Source organism: Paramisgurnus dabryanus, chromosome 12 (assembly GCF_030506205.2).
Source record: "Paramisgurnus dabryanus chromosome 12, PD_genome_1.1, whole genome shotgun sequence".
Classification (NCBI taxonomy): domain Eukaryota; kingdom Metazoa; phylum Chordata; class Actinopteri; order Cypriniformes; family Cobitidae; genus Paramisgurnus; species Paramisgurnus dabryanus.
The window spans coordinates 24,964,866-24,988,442 of NC_133348.1; the positions used below are offsets into that span (position 1 = coordinate 24,964,866).

Below are 23,577 nucleotides of genomic sequence, written 5' to 3' on the forward strand. Positions count from 1 at the left end.
TGACACACAAGGCAAACAACCTTAAACATAACCACGGGTCATAATAAGCTGCTGGCAGCTAGAGGGCGCTTAATCCTAATACGCAACTGTAGATCATAGTAAGCTGCTTGCACAAATAACCTTTGGGGTTGTGTTTCTTGTAGGACAGTCTCCCAAAATAACAATTAAATTGTAAGTGCAAAACAATTAGCAAAATAACTTTCAGTTGCACCTTTATGATGGTCCCCTTTCACATTCTTTTGACTACAAGTAAATACTGTACATGTCAACAAACTCTCATTAAAGTATTAATTGAATATTACTAATATTACTATTACTGCTAGGGTGTTGAGGTATAACAATAATATACAAAAAATATAAATTTTTCCTTTGTGTTTTTCACAAACTGGTAACACATCAAATTGATTCCCGTTCACATGGATCCACGAAAACGGCTAAAAACTGTGTATTATGCATTCCAGGCGGAGATGTCACCTGATGTATGCCCATGTAATATGTATTTGCGTGACGTCAACATTTTCAAGAATTCACATTTTTATAGTTTACACTGAGAAAATCACGGGATCATTTTCAAAAACGTTGAAACACGTTTTCAAGTTTGCATTTCATGTCCCCAAAATACAGTATCTGTATCAATAAATGGGCAAAATGAATATAAATATTGTGTAAATACGTTGTGTGAATGGCCGCTTGACATGTAAGTGCAATGTTCTTCATGGTCAACGTAATATCGAAGAAGCCATAAAAAATGATACCATATTATAAAAACAAACAAAAAACAGGTAAGATAGAAACCAAACTAATTCTCACAGGAAAACAGTAATGCAGGCCAGAGCACTGAAGCATGTCTAAAAGCAAAGAGAAGGCGAGAGTGTCAGGTTTCTGCCTCAGTGCCAGCAATACACGGCTCACTTCCATTGTGTCTGACTGAATGAAGGTCTCTCAGGAGAACTGAGTCCCAGAAGGGGCTGCTCACCAGAGGTATATATTACATGACTTTATCGCATATGGTGATTTGTGTGCTTTTATGAAGTCCAGGTTTTATTTGCTGATTTGTGTAATATGAAACAGTGAGGAACAAAATGGCACGCATGCAACACACCCTGGAGTATTAATCAATGCGATGCCCTAAATAGTTCATGGTTCATACGCTTGTCCTGCATGATCGCATGGATGTCAATTATAGCTGCAGCAGATTTTATGGAGGCTGAAGAGCAGCACAAGAGCCTACAGTATGTGTCCCAGATCTCAAATTGATCTCAGTGCTAGTAAAGCAGTAACACCCAAGCAAGCATACTTTACAGTATGACTGACTTCTGTCCCTGCTGGCTTGGTTTCTTAAATTAGCAACCTGACCAGCAGCAAGTGATGCCACATAAACTTTGACCTTAGTGTTTTGTGTGGTTTCATCTGTGTGGTAATTGGGAATTCCCATAGCACAGCTGATAAAGCACTGCAACACAGTGCAAAGATGATTATTTAAGTTTTGCAAATTGAATATTAGAAAAAATATGGGTAAAGGACTGTGTATAAAGTTCAAACATTACGTAAAAATAAACCTGCATTTTGATTGGAAGCGATGGTCAAATGTCATGTTACAATTTTTATGCCAGCCAGAGAGCGCTTTAAACCAGGGGTTGCACAAGGGGGGAAAGTTAGGACGAATCAAAAGGCCCACGCACTTTTGGGCCCCCAAAGATCATTTTTTATTAGTAACACTAATTGTAGTAATGTTATTGATATTATAAATGTATTTAACAAAGAATTACCAATAAAACAAAATTGAGGCTTGTATCTGCATTTCCAGCTAAATACATTCACTTGAATGGTTTTGTCCAGTCTTGCGTAGTCCCAAGACGAGAGGCATGTCCATTTGAGACACGCGCGATCAGCGGACTGGACATCAGAAACTAAAAGAGAGACTGCAGAGGTCAGAGAGAGAGAGAGAGAGAGAGAGAGAGAGAGAGAGAGAGAGAGAAAATGTGCTGACAATTACCCAATATTTATTAAAGAAAGGTAACTTAACGTTATATATAATTTATATTTCACAGAGCTGCCTTTTGACGTAATATTAGCATCAGTTTTAGCCAAGTTATAAGCGAAGCAAAATTTCTCTCGTGTTTGGCATCAAAATCCTCTATGAAGGCGAGTATTTTTTTGTTTAAAAAAAAAAACAATGCTTTTGATAGAATGTACATTTAACTTGGATTAGGTGACGTTTGGGATTGATTGTAACATTTGCATGTGTTTTTTTTTTACGATCCGCAAGTGACGTTGTTGTCAAAAGCAGAATCGGCCATTCAATCATACTGGCTTCCAAAACTTCTTCCAAAATGTCATCAATCCGTGCAGTATTTTTCAAAGTAATCATTCAGAACGAAGGATTAGAATCTCTAGATTACATTATTGGCATATAAATACATACATGCAATACATGCATGTAACAATAAATATAGCTTTTATTTGAGAGGATTTGGATTTCATATGGAAATATATGCGTGGATTGATGCTCTTGGTTTCATTAATTAGTGGTAAATCAGAAATAATAACATTTTTATATATACCTTTTAAAAAGAGGTCATCTTAATCTTGTTGGGCTTTTAATTACACTGTGGTGTTTGAATTATGCAAATAAACCAAGAAATGAGGAAGTTGTGTCATTTTAAAGTGTTTTGTCAAGCGGAAGGTCAAAGTATTTTTTATAGTTTTATTGTTCTAATTGTGTACAAAAATGACCCCTAATTTACGAATTTAAAAATTCCTTAACTTTCTTAATAATTATCTGATTTTAAATATTTTAAAGGTATTTTTATTATCTATCATATGGTTGTGATTATATATGACATACCTAGTATGTATTATGGATTGTATTTTTGGTGCAAAATGGGAGTGGACGGGGGCCCAACCTCATATTCTTTCAAAGGGCACAGAATTTCAAGTGGCGCCCCTGCTTTAAACTATAGGTTATAATAAGCTGCTTGCAAAAATAACCCATGGGGTAATTTTTTAGAGGAGGATAGGTTGATCACCAAGCATTCTGAGAGAATCATCATGAAGTAGACCACTGATCGATGTTTCATTAGTTCATGGCAGATACCCGCTGACATAACCATCCCAACAAACACACAAAGCACTGTAAGTAATCATTTGTTTATCTGCTGTCATAGAGACATTGAAGCCAAATGCTACTTTACTACCAACTGAGAGCAATTATTAACAAAAAAAACAGACATAAACTACAGCGAAGGAAAATTCACATGAAACATTAAAAGCAAAACTTTTAACAAAATCTTGTTTTACATAAACAATCTTCATGAGTTAGTTAGTTAGTTAGAAAGATCAATTGTTCCTAATCATGATGTCAATACAGCCTACATGTGGAGGTGATCTAACCTGATGTTCAGCCAGATTTAAATGGAGACTAATGGAAATCTCTCTCTTTCTCTCTCTTTCTCTCTCTCTCTCATACACGGCTTGATGAAGGAATGAGAACTCTAAGGCCTTGTCCACACGGACACGGGTATTTTAACTGTGACTTTTTTTACACGGTTTGTCCATTTGTCCAAACGGAAACGCAGTATGACACCACTGAAACCGAACATTTTTAAAAACCCCTACCAGAGTGAGTATTTTAAGAAACGCTGGTTGCGCTGTTGTCGTTTAGACAGTAAAACCGGAGTTTCTGCCTTGCAACGTCACTTTTGTTAGGCTTCTGATTGGCCAAGGTGGCTTTACGATTTGAGTTTCCGCCTGCTGGTGTGGCATCCTCTTGACACCACGTGATCACATGTTTTCGCGTGTTTATGTAGGCAGAGATTTCTTTAAAACCAAGCATGTGTGAAGGGATTTTTTTTAATCGCAGGAGGAAAAACTAATAAAAAAAAACCTGTGTACGTGTGGACTAGGCCTAAGTTAAAACAAAATACAATTTCATTTATCTTAGCCAATCCAAACCCTACATGTGTTTCAAGTGTCGTCATTATGATTCACGGTTATAGGAGACTTTCAGTGCCAAATACATTCTGGTATTGGAGATGATACCTCATGTATGAGTAATGGAGAATAGGAAGACGCACAGGTGTTTCATGGACACTTTTATGTTCAGTTTCTTACTGAGGCATTAGAAGAAATGCTGGGATTTCTGGGAATACTCCTTCGGACACAAACTATCTCCAACACATGGACACAGGCATGCAGCCACAAATACAATGTAAACAAAATTCAACTAAACCAATCTGACATGAGTCAAACATGAGTCTTCATTAAAGCACTTGTTTACACACAAAAGTAAATGAGAATTATGGCAATTCAATTCATATTACATCATAATTTTATGTTATTCCAAAAAAGGAAGAATCATGAAAACTATACACTAGTTCAGATGTATAGTGAACTTCATTACAAGTTCTCAGAAGCCACATAAAACATGGGACAATCGTTGATATTCAGTCTTTTAATTTATGAGTAATAGATAAATCTGTAATAAAATTTGTCAATTTTGCTTCTCACCCAAAGTTATTGTATGGTTTCAGAAAATGTCATATGGACTACTGTTATGGTTATTGATTGTTCCTTGTTTAATGTGTTTGGAAAAGCGCTGCATAAGATTCTTTAGGAATTCTCCTTCTGTGTTTCATGACAATCATAACAGCACACAGGTCTGGAAGGACTTTGAAATGAATAAATAGCCTAATGACAGTATTTTGTTTTGTTCTATTTTAAAGAACTGGGCCGGGTTTCCCAGAAGCATCGTAAGGCTAAGTAGATCTTAAAGGTAGGGTAACAGATTTGATCCTGAAACATTTTTAGTTATGCTGGTTAAAAGTCTCCTCACATCCTGATAGCAATCACTGTGTTAAGTTGTTTAAATGTATTTGTAAAAATTTATGTCATCTGTGAAAGCCGTAGGACCAAAAAATGTTCAACAAATCATAGATTTCGGTCCGAACGGACGTTTCCTTTGATGTCCCTCATACGTAAGCGTAATTTGAATTCCCACCGCGCAGCGAGTCCACGCAGATACCATACGTCATCGGCGCGTTCACGTGCGCTCTGTCTGTAAACAGCGAGAACAGCAAACTTTTCTGCTGAATTGACAACCTACACAGGAGCAACAAAACTAAATGCATCTTTTATAACAACAACAGCAAAAACTGCCTGGATCAGCAAGAGCAAAAACCCAAATTAACATCGGTAACTTTACTGCTTTACCGCGAGATGCAAACAGCTACAGGAGGCAAAGGGTCTAAAAGGGTCGTTGCACTGTTTATTTTGGAAGGGAAGGTACGCAATATGTTTGTATTGAGATGGATTCAGATATTCTACTTTGATGAAACGACGTTGCTTATGAAATTTGTGTTCGTTTTCCGGATAAGCATAATGATATAGTTACTACGTCTACACAATCAAACGTGTGCTTAAACTAATTCTGATGTAAACCACTTGTTTATGTTGGTTATTTTGGAAATGTTATTCACTTTGTACTGCAAAGTTTTCTCACTGGTGAATGAGACATGAGATGTGACCGTCTGATCTGTGCGTGTTCATGTGTTTGGAAAGAGGCGTGACTTTGGATGGCGATTTGACTTGAGGGTGGGATCGGGATTTCATTGCTAGGCGGCTACCGTTAGCATTTTTCAAAATGTGTTACCCTACCTTTAAAAACGATCGTACAATTCATCTTAGACTTATGGGCCGTTTCCCAAAAGCTTCGTAACTTAAGTAGTACTTGAAAATCAATATTTCATTATCCACAAATTATTAAAACATTTAAAAAGTCATTGAACAATAATGAATAATATTATAAAAAATATTAGTGCACATTGGCTGAAGATCATTAGCCCAAACAAGCTTCTGCTACTAATTCGAGTCATTCTATTGGTGAAATTTCAGCACTTGACAAACAGATAGCGACTCGTAAGTAGCACTTAAAACCCAGCTGCGATTGGTCATTTTACGTGCATCTTTGGGAAACGTACATAAATAAACGACGAATGTTCGTAAAGTAGCTCGTAGAAAGCACCCTTAAGTTCAATCATTATTGGGAAACCCAGCCCTGAACTGTGGATTGCACGCAAACATGACAGATGAAGCCAGAAAAGGCTTTATAAGGTCTCAAAAACATACAGTATATGTGAGCCAACTGCAATATACAACATTTCTGGAAGTTGATAATATTCCTCAAACATCCCTTTGGAGATTCAAAAGTTTTTAAGCAGAAATTCCTTGGATGAGACCACCCATTACATTCCAAAGCTTGTCTTCCCAAAAGTAATTTTGAAACTATACAATGATTTCAAGTGATTTTCTGCTGCGCTGAGCTTGTCCACATTTGACTATAGATTGATATGTTTATGCTTTACCGTTCCAAGAAAAGTGACACCTGATCACGACCTTTATGACATAAATCGTGGTTCTCTATGTAACCGTAGAGCAGGCTCAACATTGCAACATATCTATATTTCTCAGTATTCCTCCAATCCAAAGTAACATAAACAGGATAATGAAACTGTAATGTGTTCCAGTTTATACATTTCTGCATGAGAACAAAGTTTTTTATTAATAACAGTTAAAGAGTAAAAGAGGCAAAACGTTCAGGTTTGTGCAAACAAGAATACTGCAATACTTTAAGATTAGCGAAACTGTGCTACTTTATGGTTTAAATTAATTAAAACTATTTTAGCCTTAAGTTACTCAGTCCACCCATTTAAATATTAAAAGTAAACAAACAAAATAACAAAAAGATTAGTGATATTTCTATTTCATTAATAGCTCAGACAAAATCATTGTCTCTGGTCTGGGGGGCAGCATCCCCCCTGCTCCCCTAAACTCTGCCTATGAGGCAAAAGATCCCTTACACAGCACAAACCTAAACTCATTCACTACAACCCTGTATCATGAAATTATGTACCTATAGTCACGTAAATTTGTGGTTCTTTTCTGTGACACGTCACGTTTTTCCGTGTTTTTTTCCGTGTGTTTTTCTGTGACCGTATCACGTATTTCTGTTTACGTGTCATTGTTACGTATTGGTTACTCAACAGTTTGTCCTATTTTCAAGCCATTGTCGCTACGGTTTAGGGTTAAATTTGGTGTTTGCGTTAGGATGTCACTTTAAGTATTGGTTTATACTATTTTTATCTGATTCGTTTTTTAAAATTTCTGATTTTAAAACCATTGTCGCCTGGCAGTAGGGTTAGAGTTGGGTTTGGGTAAGGATGTCATTTATGTAAATTTAACCCTAAACCGAAGCGACAATGGTAAGAAAATAGGACAAAACAGTTAAGCAACAAATACGTGACAGTGACACATAAACAGAAATACGTGATACGGTCACGTAAAAACGTGACAGTGTCACGGAAAAGAATCACAAATTTACGTGACTATAGGTACGTAATTCCGTGATACTGGGTTGTTGGCTATGGCTGCTATTCTCAAAAGCATGACAGCAAACTTGTAAACATCATATAGGTTAAGCATTTGATGTCAGCTGTGCACTGGGAGTCTTTTAATTCACATATCAATAACACATAATTTTGGTTGCAACAGGAAGGGTGAATTGATGTGTTACTGTTCAGAATGGACAGCACCTGGTCACAAATGAAGACCTATATGAAATAAATGTACGTTTTCAGGGGAATTCTCAGAATAATGACATTATTATTAAATTAGTGTTGCATAATAGCCTGTGGTGTCAGTATATTGGCTCCCACGCTCTCTGTGAACTAAAAGAAAGCTTTTCAGCAAAACCAACTGAATACCAAAGTCACAGCGCAGGGCATTAAAAAGTGAATCAAAATCTGGATTGGCTTGCTTTTATGATGAAATATGTTCCTCACATGAACAGAAGCCACACACAAACAGTGAAATGTGCCTAAACAAAAATCCCTGATGGACATTTTGTTTTATATGGTAGAGTTATGAAGTAAAGCTTATATAAGCTCAATAAATTGGCGTTTCACAATCATTTTGTGGAACTGCGTTTTATAGACTACTTATGTGTGTGTTATTACATTGTAATAATAATATTTTTGTATGCATACAGTAAGGTGAGAGTTCATTTAAGTTATTTCAGGAGAAAAGAAGACACTGTCATGTTGTCATATAGCGGCATGTATGGATTTACATGCAGATTAACATTCACAATGTGAAATGTCTGCATACTGGACTGAAGCCAGATCAGGGAGCTCCTCACTATCTGTGCTGAAGATATAATTCACCAGCATAACAGAACAGCGCATCACATGCTCCTTTATGAACTTATTATAAACAAAAATGTATGTTCGTGGTTTCTCGAGAACAAAATCACGGATAAGCACACTGTAAAAAACAACCTATAGAATTTACTCAAAAAAATTGTTGTAACAATTTGCACTCACTTTGTTTGAGTAAATTATATCCTATATATTTGATTAAAAAGTACCTAAATTTAATTACTATGATAAAGTAAAAAAAATTAGGTAAGGTCTACCTATTTTTTCATAACTAATTACTTAGAAAAAAATGAATAACATTAACACTATTGGTATTAAGGCACAGATCTATTAAATTATTATTAATAATGATAAGCCATTAAGAAACATTACATATTACTTATTCAGAGAGGGTTGAATAAGAAAATAGTCATGCACAAGATTGCATAAATTGCTTGCTTTATTGACCAAATAACATTCTGTAAACATTTAAAACTAATTATTGGACGTATAATAACCCCAATACATTTCAAGTGAAATACAACATATCATAGTTTTACATAAAGCTTCTTGAACATATTATTTCATAAAACAAAATAAACCAAGGCTTCATGAGATGTTAAAAAACCATTAAAAACAAGATTCCTAAATACTGTTCTTCACGTTATCATTAGAAAATTAAAGAAGACAATAATATGAGAGGAAAAACTGATCTCATTTACCTCAGTAGACTAGCATGCTATATCGATACAAACAAACATTTCAACTTCATTTAAAACTTATTAAGTGCAAAAATACAACTTCATATTATGCTATAACTCACAGTACACGTGCATAAAACATTGAACACTAACAAGAAGTACTTACATTCAATTTTAAGTGATTCAACTTCATATACAAGTCTCATATATAACATATGAACTCCGAAATACTTTTTTGAACAGACATTAAAAAGCGAAAGGCAACGTTAAGTATATATCCGTAAATGATAATAATAATAATAATAATAAAATGGCTTCATAAATGGATCCCTTCTAAAACAAAACTCAATATATTAACAGATAAATGCAAGAAAACTTTTACAGTAATTATCTAGCATCGACAGCTTTACCGTTGTTTGTTTGTCTGCTCGACGCCCTCCCGTCTGTATCGTACATCAACCGTCCGCTGCTCTCTCTCGTCACGTGGCTTGCTCAAGTTCAACCACTCATATTGAGCAGCTCCGCTGTTCACGAGATTCAGACATGTAAATAATAATAATGGAAGTTAATATTTTAATCATAAATATGGATATTTATTCGTATTCGCAGGTGCAAGATCTGGGCGATGTTTCATTCAAAGCTAACCTGACTGACATATTCTAACCTATCAATCTGTCAACAACAGAGACAGAGAAGCACGCAAATGACTAAACTTCTGGTAGATTTTACAGTTAACCAACTTAACATTTCCATTCATGATGATATCAACAAGTTAAATAAAAACTTACCTGTCAACAAACCGCAGTTCTCCCGCCGATATGATATGAAAAAATGGTGACTCGAGTCCCGCCTGGATGTTGATTCATGCGCACTTTGCGGTGCTAAGGCCAATATTTTGGGGTATATGTTACTTATTTTTTTAGTATTGCAGTTATTACTGTTAAAAATTGGATAGTGAAGGTAGAATATACCCATTATTTTTTATTTTACTTGCTAGCTTATATACTTAATTAAATTATAATTAATTTTCATGGGTTAAATTTAACACCCTCCAGAGTAATTTTTTACAGTGCAGACGCTGAAATTACAGAGACATAAAAACTTGAAAAAAGTCAAATTAAACACTGACTTGAATTATCATAGTTCAGACTATTATAGTGTAATGTTTTACATTCTGTCAGTAATTCTGACAACTGTACATTAGTTTAGTCATTACTTACTTCATTATTTTATTATTTAATACAATCAGCGGTAAGAGTGGTCTTTAATAAGACGAAGAGGGTGCACGTCGAGGCCCAAGGAACCTTCAAGATTTAAAGACCATTTGTGTGGAAGAATGGGCCAGAATCACTCCTGAGCAATGCAGACGACTGGTCTCTCCATACAAGAGGCATCTAGAAGCTGTAATCACCAACAAAGGCTTTTCTACAAAGTATTAAATAAAGTGTGTTCAATACTTATTCCCTGTGTCATTTCACTTTATTTATTATGACTCAACTTGTATACTTAAATGTTCAGATTTCTTTGTATAAATTCAATATTTGGCTTGATGGCTACATCTGGTGGAACGTTTGTGTCAATAGCCCACTTAGAAATACCCTTACTGATAAAAATGCTGATGTGTCAGATACTTATTTTTCCCACTTATGTATTGCTGTTCTTGTGATGTTCTTATTGCATCTGTTGTTTAGCTCATTTGTAAATAGCTTTCGATAAAAGTGTCTGCTAAATGACTAAATGTAAATGTAAATTTTGACCTCATCATATCCCTCCCAAAAAAATCCTTCTCTACAGCATAAAGTATCTTTAGAGAGGTAGAGTTACGGAGAGCCCAAAAACAAGGTGAAACTTTAGGTTCTGTCATGTACCAAATTAAAATTTCATACATGTGGTTCCCATTACTCACAAATCATTGACACTGTTGTGGTTCGAGAGATTTTGTGTTTTTTCTCTTCAACCTTGTCGACTGTGTACAAAGTCATGTATAGTGACAGACTTGAGTTTCAGAAAAACTGCAATTGTTATTAAATAGTTTTTGTGGATTGAAAATCTTGTTTAACAGGGTGAAGCTGAGTCAGTACTTGGTCTTAAAATGTATTGATGTTGCACATCAATTCTCCATCAAGCATCAAAGCAAGAAAAACACCTAGAGAAATGCATACAAAACAACCCAAAACTGAAAAACTCAGATCCAGCTGGCTCAGAAATGCCTACACAGCTGTACTCTTTCACAAACACAAACACATCAGTCCAGCATTGTTTCATCTCCACTGAGTATAATTAAAACAAAGAATAAAACAAAAACGTTCAATCAACTTTAATTAAGAAAGAGGAAAACATTTCCATGCAGTTAAATTAAGTCTGTTCTAGTCTTGCTATGCCTATGCGAGATTCAGTGAGAAGAAAAAACTAGTTCAGACTCCAGTTCAGTTCTATCTAAAATAAAAAACATATTGGGGACATCACCACATCATGCAAAACATGACATTTATATGTAATAGAGGCCAGTTTGTATGTGAGAGCTGTGCAGTAAGGACTGCCAGGGGCCATGGCCTTTAGCCTTTTTGTTAGACTCCTATGTAGGACCGGTTACAGTGGTACCATCACCTGAATGAGAGTGAGCTTTAGGGGCGTGAGTGTAACGGAGGCCAGTTAGTGTATGAGAGCTGTGCAAAAAACTCACTCCGTGACCTCAAGATGTGCTCTAGCGACAGATGCTAGGGCCTGTGGACCTTAGCCTCCTTGTTAGTGTGCACTGACATTATGTGAACTGTACCCGAGTACGCTTGACCCCAAACTACGGTCGGTTTGGCTAGTGTGATTGCTCCGTACTATACCAGGGTGCGGTATGCTTAATCGTACCCTGGTGCTTTGCATAGGTGGTCTGGGGTTTGATTTGCTTGGATTCGGGGGCAGGCGCACTAGAATGTGAAACATCAGCTGTCACTGTAAAACACTCTGATATGCATACACAAATACATACAGCCAGGTGTCACAGCATCCCAAACAACCCCAGATAACAGATAACAGGTATTGGAGGGCAGACTGCTCCTTAATATGCTTTTAAATATATTTAGCTGTTATTTAATGTCATACGCCAAATTCATAATTACGATGAAATCCTTCGCACATATCTTCCAGTTTTCTTTAAAACAATTGCATTTTTTACTAATGTAAGTGTACTTGGGTATGTATCATAAAGTGAAGTGTGAGTGAAGATGAGTGGGACAATCATACTCTGGTACAGTTCGGTCAGGTTAAATGTGATATGAGTACACCCTTATGCTGCATTTACACCAACCGCGGTAGAGGCGTGAAGCGTGAGTGATTTCAATGTTAAGTCAAGGTGAAGACGCGTTGACGCGCGTCTGGAGATCCCGCGGGGCGGAAGAGGCATTTGGCGCGGCGTGGAAGACGCGTTTCCGGAATTGAGCGTTGTGCACGGTACGCTCGGTAAGCGCGAATGGTGCTTTTTGTGCAACTTGCGGTTCACGGGAATTTGCGGCTGACGCCCGAGTTGAAAAATTTGAACTTTGGCGGAATTTCGCGCCGCGTTAACCAATCAGGAGCCTGCTTGCTGCTGTGGTGGCAGCCCCGTCCGGAGTCACTCATTCAACCAACGCTTGATATTGTTCATAAGCAGTCACCCGGAGCTATATGACACAAGTTCTTATTTCTATAGAGGAGACAGGAATAAAAAGGACCTCGCTTGGAAGAGTGTCAGTGAGGACATTGGGCAACCTGGTAATTGTAATACACACTTCACTTTTGAGTCAAGTGACGTTTATCGACCCGCACCGTTTATTTTCCACTTATAGTAAGGTTACCAAATACAAACTGGTAACTCTCTCGATAAATGCACAAACAACATCAGTCATTTTGCAAACAGACCACCGCATAGCACTTGCCCCTCCCACAAGAAGCGGGTTTGCCTCTGACGCGCGTCAAATGCTTGCTTTTTCCGCGCGTCTACTCCGCTCTACAGGCGCAAATGCATCCAAATTGTTCCTGCGGCAAACCACACGCGGCAGACGCGATTTTGACGCCCGAAACGCGGTTGGTGTAAACTCAGCATTAGGGTGCCAGACTGATTGCCGGTTGGGGCAGTTTCAAGTAGGGTTGTCTTTGTATCTCCTGCTTCAATTTAATAAAGACCATTTGCATTGTTTGATTCTTCTGCTTGGGATTTCCAAAAAATCTGGTTATAGGAAAAAAGTATTCCCATTGCAAATGGATTGTGAAAAACTTATCTGTATCGGCCTCTAACCAGAAGCCACAACCACTTACATATTTGTGTTCCCAAAATGAATGTCTGTTTCCTTGGAATTACTGTATGTGTGGTTTAACATCCCACACAAAGTCTTTCTACATTAACCTCCAGGGTTTCTGGCATTTTCTTCTTTTCTGTGGAACCCAAAACACACAAAAAGTGCTCAGCTTTAGTATACAAACACAACAACGAGTTCACTCAAAGATCTCTCAGCTGGACATGACAACATTCAACATCTTAATAATGGTTCGATTTTATTCATTTTTGTCCAGATGGTGATATACTAACTTTAAACACATTTCAAATCCAGCTGTGATAGAAGCAGATGGTGGTGATGTACTGGGACCACTGCATCAATGCCTCTTCCTGTGTTCACTTGTTATAATGCACTTCCAACATTACTTCTTCTATAAACACCCACTGAGTTCTCTAAGAATGAGTTGTCTATGTACTATGATGGATCCAACAACGAAAGACATCGACGAAAATCTTCACCTCGCTATTTCTTTTCTTGTTAAGAGATCATACAGAAAATATGAATCAGAACTAGAATTACCAGTTAAATTTCTCGTATATTTGAAACTATTTAAGATGAATGGAAACCATATCATGTCATAAGGTCAGTTTCTTTATTAAACTCTTCTTGTTGAGCTACGGGGTAGTGAATGTTGGTCTAAGACAATATTATTTTACCGTTTATCTAACAGTAAGTGATTCTAGATGAAAGACTTTGAATCCCATCAGGAACGAACAGAGCACACTGTCCTGGATACAAGTTGTGTTTGTGTCTATATACAGTAGTGTGCCAATCTGATAATAATGTCGTTTTCTTTGTTTAAATCCCTTTGGAACAGTTTTAGGAAGTGAAAGATGCATGTTTTATTTCAGCCTCAGACTTCATGGGCCATTGACTGAACTTCTGATGCATATGGCACACAAAATATCAAAACACTTCTGAAGTCGAGCATCTGATTTGTTGAATTTAACAGGATTTTGGGGGGACGCAGATGGGTGATTCTCGCGAAATTAGACTTATGAGGTGTCATGAAACATTTTGATAAAAAAAGTAAATGCTATCAAAATATGAAGCATACATTTACAAACATCTCTTCATGTACTATTTTGCACATGATCTCAAAAGACATCATACAAACCAATTTTGTTTTTGTTTTTTTCACATTTAAGGGGAAAATTTTCATTTCCGCAACGTGTCCATGACTGGATTTGGGTTCTTTGACAAGGAAATATTTATGATTAAAAAAATCTAAAAAATAAAAAGCATCAGTGCATGTTATACTATAAACATTTACAGTAAAGAAACATGTGGTATTTGGTGATCGTTAATAAATGTAGAGACAATAATAAGAAATATAAATGTGTCCAAGACCAATTCTCTCATCCTTGAAACAATTTTCAATCATTGCTTAAGCCCTCAATGAACTAACATTAAAAAAAAAAAAATTGTTGGAAGGGACATAATTGATTGTGACATTCAAGATGGCTACCATATAAACAGTTCTTATTTTTTCTCTCCAGATAAAAGTTGAAATTTTGTTTGTCATAGTACCTTGACAAATCTTTACTTCTCATTAAATGCATATATTTAATGTAATTTTATGTTGCAGTAATGATAATTTTTGATAATGATAATATAAACAATTTAAATAATTCTATAGGAAATATTTTTTAAATCCTCTAAAAATAATGGTTATAGTAAGTTCAGACCTTAATCTTATATGTGCAAAAAAAAAATGACTTTGAGGGCTTTTTAAAATTCTGATGCTGGACACCCTCTAAATCTGGATTTCGTGAGAATCACCGTTAGTGTCACATTGGCTGTGTCCGAAATAGTCCCCTATTACCTGATTCACTATTCATGAAAACGAGTGAAAGCAACCTCTTGGACGGTTTCAGGGCAATAAAAGCAGCTATGGAGTCCAGACCTTGTTGTCAGTCGATCCAAACCAAACAGACAAAAGGCGTAAAGGAGAGACGTACAGAAACAATGTGAGATACAATGGTGTGGTTCCTCTGCTTCGCTCTTGTGTGCTTCACTGTAGCAAAGTTCATCTTTGACAATGGACCACAAACAATTGTTGTCCACTCACATGCCTCATGGGACGCAGTGCAACAGCCCAATGCAATTGCATGTTGTGTAAAAATGACCAAACACCAGAGGATTTCATGTTGACACGCTAAAGTAGCTGAGGGCAGCGGAGACTTCTGTATTGTCAAAGCAGTGTTCAGATCTTGTTGAAACTGCCAGGAGCCGATGACAATTATGAAGCTCTCGGTTGCTTGCCGTGATCGAACATAGGCATGAAGTTCGGAGAGCTCTTTAAAAGAAAACTGCTTCTCGTTCTGCATTCCCCTGCAAATCAAAATGAAGGATTTTCTGCCTCATCGATCATGGTTTATTGTATTTGGAGTGGCACAGCACCATATCACATTTCTGCTTCAGTGAAATACACATGCTTATTTAAAATTGGAAAATAAAAACCATTTGTCAAGTTTTCCGTTGTGATATTGCACAGTTGGTGAATTTTCGTAGAATTAACAGATTATAGGCATTCTGCCCGCATCACCCACCAAAAAAAACTTTTTTATCAGCTCTCATGCTTAAATCCAAACATATGGTCAGAAATTCAATTTTGTAAAAGATTTGCCTGGTCTACATTTATACATCACTCAAAAAAATAAATACATCTATAAATGTGTCTTGTATGCAAGAAACCAGGAGAGGCTCCTAAATCCGTTCAAATGTTCACATGAGAAACATCCACCCTCCTCCAAAAACAGCATTTGATTTAAACCAGGGTTTAGCTCCTTGGTACATTCCTGATAATGATATTTGATATACTTTGCATAAACATTGTTTGCCTGTTTATGAGAACTAATTACATTGTTCTACAATCTTCTGTGATTAAAGCCGTGTTGCAGTTGTGGGTCACTCGGTGGTGATGTCATTTGATTTACCAGCTTTTTGTAATTATGTCCTGACAAGCATTCATATGTTGAAGAATTTACACATTCTCATATTCCACTAAATAAGCCACTCATTTAACCTAAAGCATTTAGCCACTCAAATTCGTTACTGTGATTTTACCACGGGTAAGGGTTGTTGCAAATCTTAAGTCCTCTGTAAACCACTATAATGCATGGATCCCAGTGACTTTTGGTTTAATGAAATGCAGGCAACAGCAGTGTCTCAAAAAAAAGGTACAAAAAGGTACCAAAGTTGTCACTGGATATTCTTACCTCAAAGGTACACACTGGTGCCTTGAGGAACATAGAGTACTGGCACTGCATGAAAAGAGGTGTATCCGTACTAGGAAACTCCTGTAAACACCACTGATTTTCGGATGTATCTACTAGTTCCACTGAGGGTAAACTTCTAATTCCACCAAGTTAGGAAACTCCCGTAATGATACCAATTCGGATGTATCTTGCTGATGGGATATTCCTGTGGTACATGCAGCCATTTGTTGCCATGGCAAATAATCCCATTGAAGATTTTGTCAGGGGACATTTTCACACCTGCAGAGGTACTGGGATTTCACACCTTTGCACAATTCTAGTGTCTCCATTGGTGTTTAATCTCAACACTGATTGGTTGCTTTTAAAACCCCCTCCCAAAACTCTGACAACTAAACCTCATTCACACAGACCTCTGGTCCCAGAAAATACCCGTAAAATTGCCAGACAAGCGTCTGTGTGAACAAAAACTCGTTCCGTTAATCTTCTGGGATCGTTGCCGGAAAGAGGACCTAGTAAGATACGCGGGTAACCCTCTGTGTGAACAAGAATGCCATAAAGGGCGTGTCGAAGTGAGGACGCGCGCGTCATCATCACAACACAAGTTATGGTTCAGCTCCTTACAACGAGAGATAACATGTATATAAACATTCACAACGAGAAAAGTTGCAAACTAACATGTATATAAACATTCACCACGAGAAATGTTGCAAACTAGATTGAAGCAGTTATCAGGAAATGATATATGAGACGCATAAACAATGACGCACGTGCCGTAGTGAGGACGCGCGTGTCATGGCAACATGAAGTTGGTTCAACTCTTTAAAATGAGGGGTTTACAACATTCACTACGAGAAATGTCAGCATACTAGACTGAAGCGGATATCAGGTAAGTTAGCTCGTTACTTACTGCGTTGAAACGGAGATCATTCAGCAGCATAAAAGAATATCGCGTCACGTGCTCATTTGAGCCATAATAAACGAAAATACCCGCATGTCATCCCAACGAGATATATTGTTCAGCTCCTCAAAATGCGGGTTTTAAATGCATATAAACAATCACGATGAGAAATGTCTGAAAACTGTATCAAAGCAGAAATCAGGGAGCTTGTCAAATATCCACTCTGAAGCTGAGATCATTCACCAGCATAGAACTGTGCATTCACGCGCTCCTTTGTAGTCTTATCATAAACAAAAATGCACGCGAGTTGTTTCTGGAGAGAGAAATAATAAATAATATGCAAACTTCAGACGCTGCGTAGAAGAGAGGGCGGGACTTTCAACATGTCACGTGTCTTTCCGGGACCATCAGATGCCGTGTAATCTTGGCAGTGTGAACGAACAAAAACTCTAACTATTCCGGAAAAATCCAGGATGCCTTTTACGTGTATTTTACGGAATTTATGTATGAAAAGGGCTCTATTGGGACACAACTTTGAAACTTTCCAGTTGAGATCATTTGATTGGTTACACTTTGTATTAAGCCCAACCCAAGCCCTCATAGCTTAGTGACTTGATTGGTTATTTGCCTGCTATGCAGATAGACTAAAACCCCCCCCACTATATATATATATATATATATATATATTCATATTTATATACACCCCAAAACCCTTATGTAAAATAAAAAACTTGAATTGAGTTTGAAATGTTTATTTAATAAAAAACTGAACAATTCACAATTGTCACAATAACAAAATAATATTATACACAAATATTAAAAGTTGCATACATAAACAATACTATTTAAACTCATAAATATACAGACAGAGAAAGCAATATTAGAGTAAAATAAAACAAAATAAAAGCAACAATAAAAATTACATTCAAAGCAGTACAATGTAATGTAGCAGTGGCGGCTTGTGACTGCTCATCCGAGGGGTGCAAATTCAAAATAAGTGTTCGGAGTGTCATGTGTGTTGCTTGTGTTTTTAAAATGTGTTTGTTGCTTCATGTAAACCATGTGCATCACGGGTTTAGTCAAAACACGTGATGCACATACACGCAGAACACATATTTTGAACCACACAAATGACTGGCTATATACATGTTGTGACAAACTTTGCATCGAGTGCTCACAAAAAAAGAAGTCACCACCTGCCACTGTAATGTAGTAAATATTTAAATAAAATAAAGCAAGATCAATATAGTTGTTGTTCAAGAAATCAGTCCTACACTGCAAAATAATGACTTTCTTACATAGTATTTTTGTCTCGTTTTCAGTAGAAATATTATTTAAATAAAATGCTTTTTCTTGATGAACAAAATGACCTAAGAAAATAAGTCTAGTTTTAGACAAAATAAATAAATGCACACAATTTAAGTGAATTTGTGCTTAAAACAAGCAAAAATATCTGCCAATGGTGTGAGAAAAAATCTTAAGTTTTCTTTTTTCTTAAAAACTTAATTCAAGCACAATTTTCTCACCCCATTGTTAGATATTTTTGCTTGTTTAGGCACAAATTTACTTAAATTGTATATTTTTGTCTAAAAACTAGACATTTTCTTAGGTAATTTTGCTCATCAAGAAAATACATCTTGATTTAAGAATTTTTAGTTTTTCTACTAAAAACAAGATAAAAATCCTAAGTTAGAAACTGATTTTTTGCAGTGTAGATTCAATTGCAGAGCTCTGTCTTGGACTTATTCAAGAATTTCTCACAGTAAAACCTAAAAGTTAACTAAACTCAAACCATTTAAGAAAACCGGTTGCATTAAACCATTTAAGTTTTAAAACACATAGATTTGAGTACTGTGAACTTAAACAAATTGAGTCACATGCAGTTATGCACTTATATTTAAGTTCACACTAACTAAATATAAGTGCATTATTGCACAAGACTTAAGTTCACAGTACTCAAATGTATGTTTTTTTTTAAACTTAATGGGTTAAGGCAACCGATTTCCTTAAATGGTTTGAGTTAAGTTAACTGTTAGGTTTTACATTGTAAAGCATATACTTGTCAGCAAAGGTAACGTTGATGCACCCTCATCTGGACAGACATCTCTTTGGAGCCCTTTGGAAATATAAAAGTACATATAAGTATTTGGCATAATACTAATACACATACACACGACAAATCAAATGACATAGAATTAAAGTTGTACATTTTAGAAAGTTTACTTTAAACCAGTGGTTCTTAACGTAATTCCTGGAGGCCCACTGCCCTGCATGTTTTGTATATCTCTTTTATCTGACAGACGTAGTTCAGTTCATGGAGATCCCTTCTAATGAGCTGATGATTTGAATCAGGTGTGTTAAATAAGGGAGACATACAAAATGTGCAGAGCAGTGGGTCTCCAGGAATAACGTTAAGAACCACTGCATTAAACTGTACAAAGATACAACAATATATGATCAAAGAACTTCTTAATATACATCTTCTTACTTCATTTTCTGTGTTGATGTCCTCAGAGTCTCTGTGTTGTTCTGCAGCTTCATTACAGTAGGCTACTTCAATATAGTTGTCTATCAAACACAGAATAAAAAAATAGAATCACATACATTACAACACATCTATTTACGATTTAACCTCTTTAATTTAATAACTTAATTATTAAACTTACATCATTTTGGCCAGATTGCAGTGACATCAATTTCTTCAGTGTCTGGATCAGTCTGATGTTTTAGCTTTCACTGTTACTTCATTATATTTCTCTGGCAAACACAGAATTAAAAATCAAAATCACATATCACAATACATCCGTTTACTATTTAACATGTTTGATTTTAATTTAATGTAATCATTGAATGATTAAACATACATCAGCTTTACCCAGAAACCTCTTCATCGTCCACAAAGTTGACCACAGTGTACATGACCTCTGTAAACACAAACATGTATAGACTTCATATTTAAAAAGATGAAGAACAGCAAACATATAACGTTTAAATATATTATGACTCCAAGCTTCTTTACAATTAGCATCTAGGTTCTCTTAAAGTGAAGCTGGCTTTGTTACAAATCAATATAAAGCTATTAAAACAGCTTGAAAAATAAGCAGCATCTACCAGAACTGAATGAGCTTTTAAAACAACAAAAGATCGTCTGTACCATTTAAAATAGCAGAGAGACACTTGCTAGCTGCTAACATTTCAAACAAACGAGTTACTGTTGTTTTGTTTGTTTTAAGCAAATAACGTCTCATCTTGGCTTCTTTAAAGTTTTGTTTTTAAAAATTTAAACATCGAATTGATTCTTTTAACAGCCCGGTTTGAATGTTACTTCGCGTATTTTTAACCTCATGTTTACCGCTGTGTACCACGTATAACCTTAATGTTTTACTGTTTGTGCTTTAAATTCAAACAGTTCTAGTATAAAGACAAAAACGAATCATAGTTAATAACATACTATGAACAAATAGGCAACCGATCAGCGCGATGCAGACAAATGAATTAAATCAAACTTACCTTACTGTTAATGAGCAAACAAACAAACAAGAGACGGAGTAGTCCAGGCAGTAACGGTTCGCGATTTGAATTTTCCGTCAAGCCCATAGGTTGAGCAGTCGCACCTGAAGGGTGGGGGCAGTCAGATGAGTGGGTGCAGGTGCATTCTGGGAAATGTAGTCCTTTTCTTTAATATACTTTTTATAATCCGCGTTTTCACACTATGCATTGTTCTTTATACTTGATTATTAATAAATAAAAAAAAATATATTTTTATAAAGTTTATTACGTTTACAAAACATGTTTAGTTGACAAACATGTTAACAGTTATTTGGAATGATGCTCAGATTTTCTTAAATATAAAATCTTTGTGAATCAGCAGCACCTTCTTGATGAAATACAAAACTCTTTAAACATGCCTCAGGAATTATCTCTGGGTTTAGTGGATTAACTGCTCATCATTGGAAACATTGAACGTATACCTAAATGAATTCTTACTTAAATATTAGTAAATATAAACTAATGCTGAGTTAAGACATGTAACTTACTGAACTTACTTAACTACAACATGAACTCAAATTAATTTATTGTAAATGACTGCATTAACTAACAATGAAAAACATGTCGTAGTTAATGATGACTCTTCAATAGTTTATTATTAGGATATGCTGTAACTCAGCATTAGTTCATGTTAAAGTAAAAATACATGTATGTCTTTTTTCACTGTGATATATGGACCCTTATTATATTATAAAGTCCCCATCTCTTTTGTTTAAATTGATTGATTGAAGACAAACATTATAATATGTGGTCTGACTTTGTGCAAGCATGCATTATCATATGCTAAAAGTTACCTCCTCAGATAGACTAGAACATTCATTGGTGCCCAAACATTTTCCTTACAAGGGCCAAACCTGACTGAGGGCCGTGGGCCAAAAGTAAATGTTGTTGTGTTATATTAAAATTAAAGTTGCCCTGATAATCCCTAATTTATAATTTTCTAATATTTTAAAAAATAAATAAGCAAACATTACTCTGTTTATGCATAACTAATGCAGTTTTATTTTCCAAGGCTGTTTGTAGGAAAAAGAAATCGTTTTGCCAATCAATTTTAAATATCCTTTTCTCTGTATGCCACTGCCGCAACCTCTTCATTTTTAGCCTATAGTACCCGAGTTCATTAGGTTTTGTGATGCATTTTATACACCTTCAAGTATGCATGAAACATAAAAAAATTTAAGGTCTTTTGTGGGCCAACTTTGGGCACCTCTGGACTAGAAGTACAGTAGCTGACAGGTATCTGCAGATATGTTTACCCGAGTTTGTCAGTCTGTTTCACCCAACATGTTTTGCATCCACATGTGAAAGACTGTCTTTTAGATTATGGACCTGTCTATTGATATTTTTGTTTCTATTTTAAAAGATTTAATGAAATGTTAGGGTAGAATTATAATAACAATAGAAACAGTGAACTTCAAATCATGAGACATCAGCAAAAATAAGCAGCTTTACATTTCACTGACTAATTTATCAACATCCTAGCTAGCAAAAATGAGTTACATGATGTCATTTGAACGGCTTCTTTTAAACGATGTATGCAGCATTGAGACATACGTGCACGATATTCTGACCTAGGGCAGTTGGAGACATGTTTTCAAAGTGTTGGAAATATATATTCTGAAATAATATTTGTTGCATTTCTCTTGAGTCAGAGACATAATTTTCACACATTAAAATGGTAATTGTGTCCATTGAATTTTAGTTATTTTGAATGATGCTTAGTTTCTTAAATAGACTAATTAAATTATATTAATAATAAACATATTTAGAAAACACAGTTTTTATGTACCACAATACTGTATGTGCTGTCTTAAAGAGACATGGTTAACCCCCCACCCCACCCCACTCAGCTCTGAAAACAGAGAAGACACCTCTACCTGTGGGTCATTAACATATAAAAAGCCCTTCACACCTCACACCCACCGCTCCTCACAACCAGCTGTAAGGATTCCTGGAAACTTCCACCAGTTCCTTTAAACATCCACAAACGTAAGGTTTCTGGATGTTTCACGGGTTTACTTTGGTGTATTACCTTTCCAAGCACTCTGCCTCAAAAATCTGGCAAACCTAAAGTTTAGCAGGGATTTCCCATTCCGTATTTGTCCGTATACAGCTCTTTTCATGCAGTGTGGTATCTCACACTGCATGAAAAGAGGTGTATCCGTACTAGGAAACTCCTGTAAACACCACTGATTTTCGGATGTATCTACTAGTTCCACTGAGGGTAAACTTCTAATTCCACCAAGTTAGGAAACTCCCGTAATGATACCAATTCGGATGTATCTTGCTGATGGGATATTCCTGTGGTACATGCAGCCATTTGTTGCCATGGCAAATAATCCCATTGAAGATTTTGTCAGGGGACATTTTCACACCTGCAGAGGTACTGGGATTTCACACCTTTGCACAATTCTAGTGTCTCCATTGGTGTTTAATCTCAACACTGATTGGTTGCTTTTAAAACCCCCTCCCAAAACTCTGACAACTATTGGGACACAACTTTGAAACTTTCCAGTTGAGATCATTTGATTGGTTACACTTTGTATTAAGCCCAACCCAAGCCCTCATAGCTTAGTGACTTGATTGGTTATTTGCCTGCTATGCAGATAGACTAAAACCCCCCCCACTATATATATATATATATATATATATATTCATATTTATATACACCCCAAAACCCTTATGTAAAATAAAAAACTTGAATTGAGT

At 36.1% G+C, this 23,577-nt stretch overlaps 1 long non-coding RNA gene across 1 annotated transcript; it reads right to left on the reverse strand.

The window, feature by feature from the left end:
* Positions 1 to 18,062: 18,062 nt before the first annotated feature.
* LOC135738681 (uncharacterized) lies at positions 18,063 to 21,036 on the reverse strand. Its single transcript, XR_010528750.2, has 5 exons — positions 20,830 to 21,036; positions 20,184 to 20,243; positions 19,986 to 20,076; positions 19,808 to 19,887; positions 18,063 to 19,435 (listed from the first exon to the last, which is right to left on the reverse strand). It is a non-coding gene; the product is annotated as an uncharacterized lncRNA (long non-coding RNA).
* Positions 21,037 to 23,577: the final 2,541 nt, after the last annotated feature.